We start from the raw sequence: 9381 nt of genomic DNA on the forward strand, positions 1-9381 counted from the left end.
GTTTTTAGTAAGAAAGGATGCTGAATTTTGTCAAATGCTTTTTCTGCATCGATTGACAGGATCATATAGTTCTTTTCTTTTCTTTATTAATGTGATGTATCACATTGATTGATTTGTGAATGTTGAACCAGGCCTGCAGCCCAGGGATGAATCCCACTTGATCATGGTGAATAATTCTTTTTATATGCTCTTGAATTCGATTTGCTAGTATCAAAGTAAAATAGAATTTGAAAATTTACATAAAAGCAAAAAATATAGTAATAAAAATTAAATAAAAATATTTTTAATAGAAATTGAAAGTAAAAATGAAGTTTTTCTCTTTCTGCATTCAAGAAAAAGAAATGAAAAAGAAAAAAAGAAAAAGAAAGAAAACAGGAAATTGTTTGAAAATTTGAAAAGGTGAATACACTGAAGTAGACTAAAATAAAATGATGAAAGTAATGTAGAATTTGAAAAAATTTACACAAAACTAAAAAATATAGTAATACAAATTAAAGGAATATATTTTTAATAAAAACTGAAAATAAAAATGATTTTTTTCTCTTTCTGTATCCAAGAAAAAGAAAAGAATTGTAAAAGAGAAAAATAAAAAAGAAAGAAAATTGAATAGATGAAACTGCTAACAGATTGAAGTAGGACTGAAATTGCTTCGTTTCCCCCTAGAAGTCAGTCTATGTAGCTTTTTATAGTCCATAAATTAAGCCAGGAGTGAGACTTGTGTTCTTGACGAGCGAAGTTGGCCCAGTTGGACGGGGCTCAGTGTAACAGCTCTGCTCTCCACTAGGTGGTGCTGCTAGTCTACTGGGGTGGATTGTTGAGGTGCTGGTAGGTGCGTATGCACATGCACGGGAGCAGTGAAAATGGCGCCACCCAGCTACCCAGTCTGTTTTCTGGATCAGCAATTGCGCACCCATCCTCTGTCTTCAGCTCTTGTCCACTTCCATCTTTTTCACTCTCCATGACCAGGTCTCAGGCAGTACCTCTCTCCCAAGGTTTGTTTTTTTTCCCTGGCCCCTTAATTCTGAAGGACTGTGGCTTTGACCTGTTCTGCCCCTCTGCAGGAGGGTCTCACCGAGCAATGGCCAAGGAATTGGCTGCACCAAGGAATGCCCTCTGGACCCTGTTGTTGCCGGTGCCCTGAGACTGTGGCCAGGTGCCAGCCTGTCCCAGAAAATGTTTGAGAGACAGTGTAGCAGCAGCGTTTCAGGGACTATGGAAAATCACAGCACACATCTGGCACCAGGCTTCACCCTTAACGACTTGACCCAGCACCAGCGAATGTGGCTGCCTTCTGGGGTATGCTGGGACCAGATGGCTTCAACAGTCTCTACCAAATGTCCTTCCAGCAGTGGAACTGCTTTTCCCTGTGTGGCCCAAGAACTTCGTGGACCCCACTCTTTTCCTGGGGATTTGCCCTTCCCACCAGATCACCACCAGGTATCAAGCTGTGGAGTTGCAGCCTTTGTGGTCCCCTTGTTTACAGTTTTAATGGAATTTAAACCCTCTCCTTTCTCCCTTTTTAGTTTAGTCTCTGCGGCTGTTTCCAATTCTCCATTTTCTCTCCAGCTGCTTTTGGGGAGGGGTGCTTTTCCCATACTCTCCCCCACCCCCAGTCTCTGTCCTCTCTCTGCCGCAAAAGTAGTTCCCTACCTTTCACGGCTTCTCGCTCCCCAAGTTCAGCTCTCTGCATCATGTGCCTGCTGAATTTTGTGGTTCAGGTTGTGTAGATTGTTGTGTTAATACTCCAGTAAGTTTTCTAGGTGTGTAGGATGGTTTAGTGTTGGTCTGGCTGGATTTCATGGACATGAGACACACAAAAACTTCCATGCTGTTCCGCCATCTTGGCTCCTCCCTGAATCTCCAGAAAAATACTTCTGAAATGATGAAGATAATTATTGCATACCACAAGCCCTTTTGAACAATAGGTGTATGGGGGCCTTGAAATGTGCTTTCTTGGACAATATCCCATCACCACTGATATACTGTTAGCAGGTTGGTTGTCAGTCCTATAGTTAATAATGATGTTGAGTTGAAGTGAAATCATATTGCCAGTACTGAAGTTATTAGTAGGTCTGAGAGAGCTCCCATGAGTTGTCATGGGATTGGGTTAACTATGTGATATGTGTGGGTTTGGTGGATCATTAGGTGTTGTCATGTAGGTATAGGCTTACTAACAGGGTAAAGACATAGGCTTGAATAAGGGCCATAGCAAATTCAAGAATTGTTAGTAAGACAAGAATAATAAAGGTAATGAGAGTGATAGTGGTGCTGATATTTATTAGGGCTAGAGTAGCCCGTCCAACTCAGTGAATTAACAGGTGATCTGCTGTGATATTAGCTGTGAGTTGTATGGCCAAAGCTATTGGCTGGATAAGGAGACTAATGGTTTTGATGACTACAAGTATAGGGATTAGGGGAAAGGTGTTCCCTGAAGTAGTGAGCTAAGGGTGCTTTCGTTTTATATCGGAACCTGGTGACTACGGTGCCAGCTCACAGGAAAATGGCTATTCCTAGGTTTATTGATAGTTGGGTGATAGGTGTGAATGAGTGTGGTGATAGGCCTAGTAAATTTGTTGAGCCAATGAATAGGATTAAGGATGTTAATATTAGAGCTCAGTTTTGTCCTTTGTAGCTATGGATAGCTAGTATTTGTTTTGATGTCAGTTGAACTAATCATTGTTGTAATGAAATCAGATGGTAATTGACTAGTCGATTAGGTGAGGAAATAGAATGACTGGGAATAGAATAATTAGGATAATAGGTAGTCCTATTATTATTGGGGTAATGAAAGAGGTGAATACATTTTTATTCATTTTTTTTCTCAAGAGTTAGGTTGTTTTAGTGTTACTGAAGATTCGGGTCCTAAATTTCCTGGGTGTGAATGTTTTGAAATTTTTAGTTGAAATATAATAAATAGCATTATGAATATTGATATGATAGTGATGAATCAAGCTGATGTATCTAGTTGTGGCATATCATTAAGAGAATTAAACTCCCAATCTTTAACTTAAATGGTTAATACTTATTTAGCTTCTTAATAATTTTATAGTATAGATGCTGATCATTTTTCGAAGTATGTTAATGGAGCCAATTCAAGAACAATAGGTATAAAGCTGTGGTTTGAGTCACAGATTTCAGAGCATTGGCCATAATATAGTCCAGGTTGTGTGCCCATTAGTGTTGTTTGATTTAGTCAGCCTGGGATGGCATCAGGTTTTAGATCTAGGGATGGGAGGGCCATGAGTGCAGGACATTTTCTGATGAGATTAGTATATGAATGGTTATTTTTGTTGGCAGTACTACTTGATTGTCAACTTCTAGCAGTCGCAGTTCTCCAGGTTTTAATCCTTGAGTGGGGATTATGTAGGAATCAAAATTTAGGTCTTCGTAATCTGTATACTCATAACTTTAGTATCATTGATGCCCTACAGTTTTTACGGTTAGAGAAGGGTTGTTGATTTTGCCTATTATGTAAAGGATTTTTAGAGAGGGTAGGGCAATAAGAATTAAAATAATAGCCAGCAGGATTGTTCAGACAGTTTCTACTTTTGGGGCATCTATTGTGCTTGTATGTGTAAGTTTGGTTGTTAGTATTAGTGAAATGATGTAGAGAACTAGGGAGCTAATTAGAAATACAATTATTAATGTGTGATCATGAAAGTGCAGAAGTTCTTCTATACTAGGGGATGTAACATCTTGAAAACTTAGTTGAAAGGGATATGGCATGGAGACACAAAGGATTTAAACCTATAATTTAACTTTTACAAAGTTATGTAATCTTTTTACTAATGTCTCTTTATTGAGAAAGACATAGTGGTTATGACATTGACTTGAAACCAGTTCTAGAGGGTTCAATTCCTTCCTTTCTTATTTTAAGGACATGTAGGTTGGGTCTTCAAATATATGGTATGGAGGGGGACATCCATGTAATCATTCGAGATTAGTTTCGTTAATTCTACTATTGCTACTTCTCGTTTGGATGCAAAGCCTTCTCAAACTATAAATATTATTAATATTACTGCTGTTAGTGAAATGAAAGAGCCTATTGAGGAGATTGTGTTTCAAGTTGTGTATGCGTCTGGATAATCAGAATAACGAGGTATTTCAGATAATCCAAGGAAATGTTGAGCGGAAAATGTTATATTAACGCCTACAAATATAATTGTGAAATGAATTTTTGTTCAGGTATTATCAACAGTATATCCTGAGAATAGGGGGAATTAGTGAACAAAACCTCCTATAATAGTGAATACTGCTTCTATTGATAATACATAATGGAAATGGGCTACTACATGGTATATATCATGAAGAAAAATGTCTAATGAAGAGTTTGCAAGACTGTTAGGCCCCCTACGGTAAATAGGAAGATAAAGCCCAGGACTCATAATATAGCAGGGGATCATTCAATGTTTCCTCCATGAAGAGTAGCAAGTCAGATAAATACTTTTACTCCAGTAAGAATGGCAATAATTATGGTGGCTGATGTAAAGTATGCTCATATGTCAATGTCTATTCCTACAGTAAATGTATGATGGGATGATACAATAAAACCTAAGAAACCAATAGATATTTCTGCTCATACTATTCCCATATAACCAAAGGGTTCCTTCTTGCCTGAATAGTAACAATATGTGAAATTATTCCGAAGCCTGGTAAAATTGGAATATAAACCTCTGGGTGTCTGAAGAATCACAGTAAGTGTTGATATAAGATGCGACATCCTCCTCCAGCAAGATCAAAGGAAGTGGTATTTAGGTTTTGATCTGTTAGTAATATGGTAATTCCAGCCGCTAATACTGGCAATGATAGGAGTAACAGGACAGCAGTAATTAAGATGGATCAGACAAAAAGGGGTGTCTTATATTGAGATATGGCAGGGGTTTTTATATTAATGATTGTAGTAATGAAGTTAATAGCACCTAAGCCTGAAAAGACACCTAAAAAATGTAAGGAAAAAATTGTTAGACCCACGGATGCTCCTTCATGGGCTAGGGTGACAGCTAGAGGGGGATATACAATTCACCAGGTTCCTGAGCTGGCCTCTACTATCAATGATGTGAGCAGGAGTAGGAAGGATGGAGGGAGAAGTCAGAAGCTTGTGTTATTTATTGGGGGGAGTGCCATATCAGGTGCTCCAATTATTAATGGTACTCATCAATTCCCAAAGCCTCCAATCATGCTTGGTATTACCATAAAGAAGATTATTACGAATGCATGGGCAGTGACAATTACATTATAGACTTGATCATCTCCCAATAGAGTGCCCGGTGCCAAGTCCAGCTTGAATTATAAGCCTAAGGGTGGTTCCTACTTATGCCAGCTTAGGCACCAAATAGGAGATAGAGAGTGCCAATATCTTTTTGGTTAGTGGAAAATAGCGGTTTATAAACTTAGGTAAAATGGCCGAGTAAAGCATTAGACTATAAATCTAAGAACAGAGGTTTAAGTCCTCTTTTTGCCAAGCTCTTTGGTAAAGTATCATATTGAATTGAAAATTCAAAGCAGTAGCTTCAACGCTGCCGGGGCTTCTCCTGCCTTTTTTTCCTAGGTGGTGGGAGAAGTAGATTGAAGCCAGTTGATTAGGGTATTTAGCTGTTAACTAAAATTCCAAGGGATGGAAGCCCACAAATCTAGTAAGGGCTTAGCTTAATTAAAGTGTTTTATTTGAAATCAATTGATGTAATATAGATTCTTGCAGTCCTTAGAAAAAGGTGTGCAGGAGTTAAATCGATATGACTTACTTAGGCCTTTGAAGGCTCTTGGTCTGTTTGGACCTAAACTCCTAATCCAGGATGGATAATATTGGTGTGAATGGGAGTAGTATGGTTGAGATTATGATGAGAGGGGATAAAAAAGTTATTTTTTTGTACTTTCAAGTTGTCATTTTATTTGTGTATTGTTCGTTGAGGGGAATATGGTTAGTGCTGTGGCGTATGTTAGTTGTATATAGAAGTATAGGTTGAGTAATGCTGTGATAGCTAGTAGTGTGGGTATAATAATTATCCCATTTTGTTAATTCTTGGATAATTATTCATTTGGGGATCAATCCTGAGGGTGGCAGGAGACATCCTAAAGATAATATTAATATCAGAATGAGTGAGGTGATCAGGGGTGTTTTATTTCCTGTTTGTCATAGGGATAGTGTTGTTGTGGTGGAGCTGTGTATGAATAGTATGAAGCTGGTGGGTGTTATAATGATGTAAATAGCTAGGTTTAGAATTGTTATTGTAGGGATGTATAGTATGATAGCTGTTATTCAATCTATATGGGCGATTGAGGAGTATGCTAGGATTTTTTGTAGTCGTGTTTGGTTGAGTCCCCCTCATCCTCCGATTAGGACTGGTATAATAGCTCTTGTTAGTGGTAAATTGGGGTTAATGGCAGGTGAGATTTGGTAGAGGATGGATAGTGGTGTGATTTTTTTGTCATGTCAATAGAATTAGGCCTGAAGATAGGGAGATTCCTTGTGTAACTTCAGGAACTCAGAGGTAAAATGGAGCCAAGCCCAGTTTTATTGCCAAAGCAGTGGTTATTATAATTTATGCTATGGGGTTGAGTTTTTTTTATATTATTCATTGTCCTGAATATAGAACATTGATAATTATTCCTGTCATTAGGAGTATAGATGCAGTTGTTTGTGTTAGGAAATATTTTGTAGATGCTTCTATGGCTCATGGGTTAAATATCTTTTTATGAGAATAGGGATAGTGGCTAGTATATTTATTTCAAAGCCAATTCAGATTATTAGTCAGTGAGAGCTTGTTATTGTGATTATGGTTCCTGAGATGACAGTTGAATCATAATAATGAGAATAGGGGGTTTAATTAGTATGGGAAGGATATAAACCAACATTTTCGGGGTATGGGCCTGATAGATTATTTAGCTGACCTTACTGTAGAATATAGTGTAATATGGTAGCACGAAGATTTTTGAATTCTTAGGATTAGGTTCAAGTCCTGTAATTCTAGAAATAAGATTTAAACCTCTAGTATTTACTCTATCAAAGTAACTCTTTTATCAGACATGTCTTATGTTTGAGGTGGAATGCTTGCTGTGATGATGGGCAAGGATACATGTCACATGCATAGGGCTAGGGTGAGGGGTAGGAAGTTTTTTCATAAAAGGTGTATCAGTTGGTTATATCAGAATCGTGGGTAGGATGCTCAAATTCATAGGAAGGCGATTGTTAGGAGTAGAGTTTTAATGGTGAAATTGATGGTATATAGTTCTGGTATATATGGGTTGTGGGATACTCCAAAGAATAGAATTGTGAGAATATTCATTATGATGATGTTAACATATTCCGCTAGGAAAAATAGGGCAAGGGGACCTGTTGCATATTCTATGTTGAATCTGGAAACAAGCTCTGATTCTCCTGTTAGATCGAAAGGGGCTCAGTTGGTTTCTGCTAATGTTGAGATGAATCATATTATGGCTAGGGGCCATGTGGGAAGAATTAGTCATGTGTTCTTGGGTAGTAATTAGTGTGGCTAGTGTGAAAAACCCATTTATTAGTAATACTGATGGGAGAATAATGGCTAGTGTAACTTTGTATGAAATTGTTTGGGCTATGGCTTGTAGGGCTCCAATTAAAGCATACTTAGAATTTGAGGTTCATCCTGACCATAGTATTGAGTAGACAGCGAGGCTTGACATAGCTAATATGAATAGTACTCCTAAATTTATGTTGATGCGTGCGTATGGCATGGGGAGAGGAATTCACATGGTTAGGGCTAATGAGAGAGCCAGGATAGGTGCTATGATGAATATAGATATAGAGGATGTAAGTGTTCTTTGGTGAAGAGTTTTATGGCATCTGCAGTGGGTTGGAGCAGACCATGTGACCCCACAATGTTTGGTCCTTTGCGAAGTTGTATATACACTAGTACCTTACGTTCGACTAATGTTAGGAGAGCTATGGTGAGGAGAATAGGGATAATTAATGAAAGAATATTGATTATAAACATGTTATTAGGGAGAGGAGTTGAACCTCTGATTATGAAGGTTTAAGTTTTAGGCAATTACGGGGCTCTGCCACCCCAACAAACCCAAACTCTCCGGAGATGTAAATAGATAAACTTTGGAGATTAAGATTATATCATCTATTGGGTTGAAGGTGCTTTGGTAAAGTAGGCCTCATTTCTCTTGTCCTTTTGTACTGGGAGAAATTGTTTAATAGATAGAAGCCACCTGGATTGCTGCAGTCTGAACTCAGATCACATTGGACTTTAATCATTGAACAAACGAATCTTTGATAGCTGCTGCACCATCGGGATGTCCTGATCCAACATTGAGGTCATAAACCCTGTTGTCAATATAGACTCTAAAATAGGATTGCACTGTTACCCCTAGGGTAACTTGTTCCATTTATCAAATAGTTTGGATCAATAAGTGATGTTATACTTTTGACTGGTTAGTCTAGACCTGAATCACTTGGAGGTTGTTTTATTCTACGAGGTCACCCCAACCTAAATTGTTGGCTCATGTGGAGGTTTATTGTCCCTGTCAGCTGTGTTGGTGTAGTCTCCTTGAGCCAATTAATTAAAGCTCCATAGGGTCTTCTCATCTTATTGTTGTATTTCCGCTTCTTCACAGGAAGTCAATTTCACGGATTGGAAGTAAGAGTAAAACCCTCATGGTGCTGTTCATACAAGTCCCTATTTAGGGCACAAGTGATTATGATACCTTTGTACAGTCAGGATACTGCAGCCATTTAATGAATGTCACTGGGCAGGCAGTGCCTCTAATACTAGAAGTGCTAGAGGTGATGTTTTTAGTAAACAGGAAGGGTTTATGTTTGCCAGGTTCCTTTTACTTCTTTTAATCTTTCCTTGGTTGCATGCCTGTGTTGGATCAACAATTGGTTTGATATTTAGTTTATAGGCTAGATTATTTTTATCTTGTTGCTAGCTACCAGTGGTTATCTGCTCTGGCATAAGGAGCAGGGGAAATATTTCTTGTTACTCATATTAGCATTATTGCTTCTATTGCTAGATAGATTAACCCAGTATTGAGTTAGGAGTTGATTGCATATTTTTGATATTAAGATGTTTTAATTATTGAGCTTGAATGCTTTCATGATGGCTGCTTTTAAGCCAACTATGGTTATGTTTATGCTTACTCTCTAAAAATGGTTGTATCCTAGTTCTAAAAAGCTGTACCTTTTAAGATTATATTTTAAACTTACATTAGAATTTTTGGGGTTTTGGGGCACCTGGGTGGCTCAGCTGGTTAGGTGTCTGACGTCAGCTCGGGTCATGATCTCATGGTCTGTGAGTTCGAGCCCCACATCGGGCTCTGTGCTGACAGTTTAGAGCCTGAAGCCTGCTTCAGAGTGTCTCCCTCTCTCTCTGCCCCTCCCCCACTCACACTCTGTCTCTC

At 38.4% G+C, this 9381-nt stretch overlaps 1 protein-coding gene and 1 pseudogene across 1 annotated transcript in view; one reads left to right on the plus strand and one right to left on the minus strand.

Moving 5' to 3' along the window:
* Positions 1 to 9381, plus strand: part of ZNHIT3 (zinc finger HIT-type containing 3) — a 209585-nt gene that overhangs the window by 47804 nt on the left and 152400 nt on the right. The window lies entirely within an intron of this gene.
* On the minus strand, positions 3796 to 8291 carry LOC125927610 (cytochrome c oxidase subunit 1-like; annotated as a pseudogene).

This window comes from Panthera uncia, chromosome E1 (genome assembly GCF_023721935.1).
Source record: "Panthera uncia isolate 11264 chromosome E1, Puncia_PCG_1.0, whole genome shotgun sequence".
In the NCBI taxonomy this organism is placed as follows: Eukaryota; Metazoa; Chordata; class Mammalia; order Carnivora; family Felidae; genus Panthera; species Panthera uncia.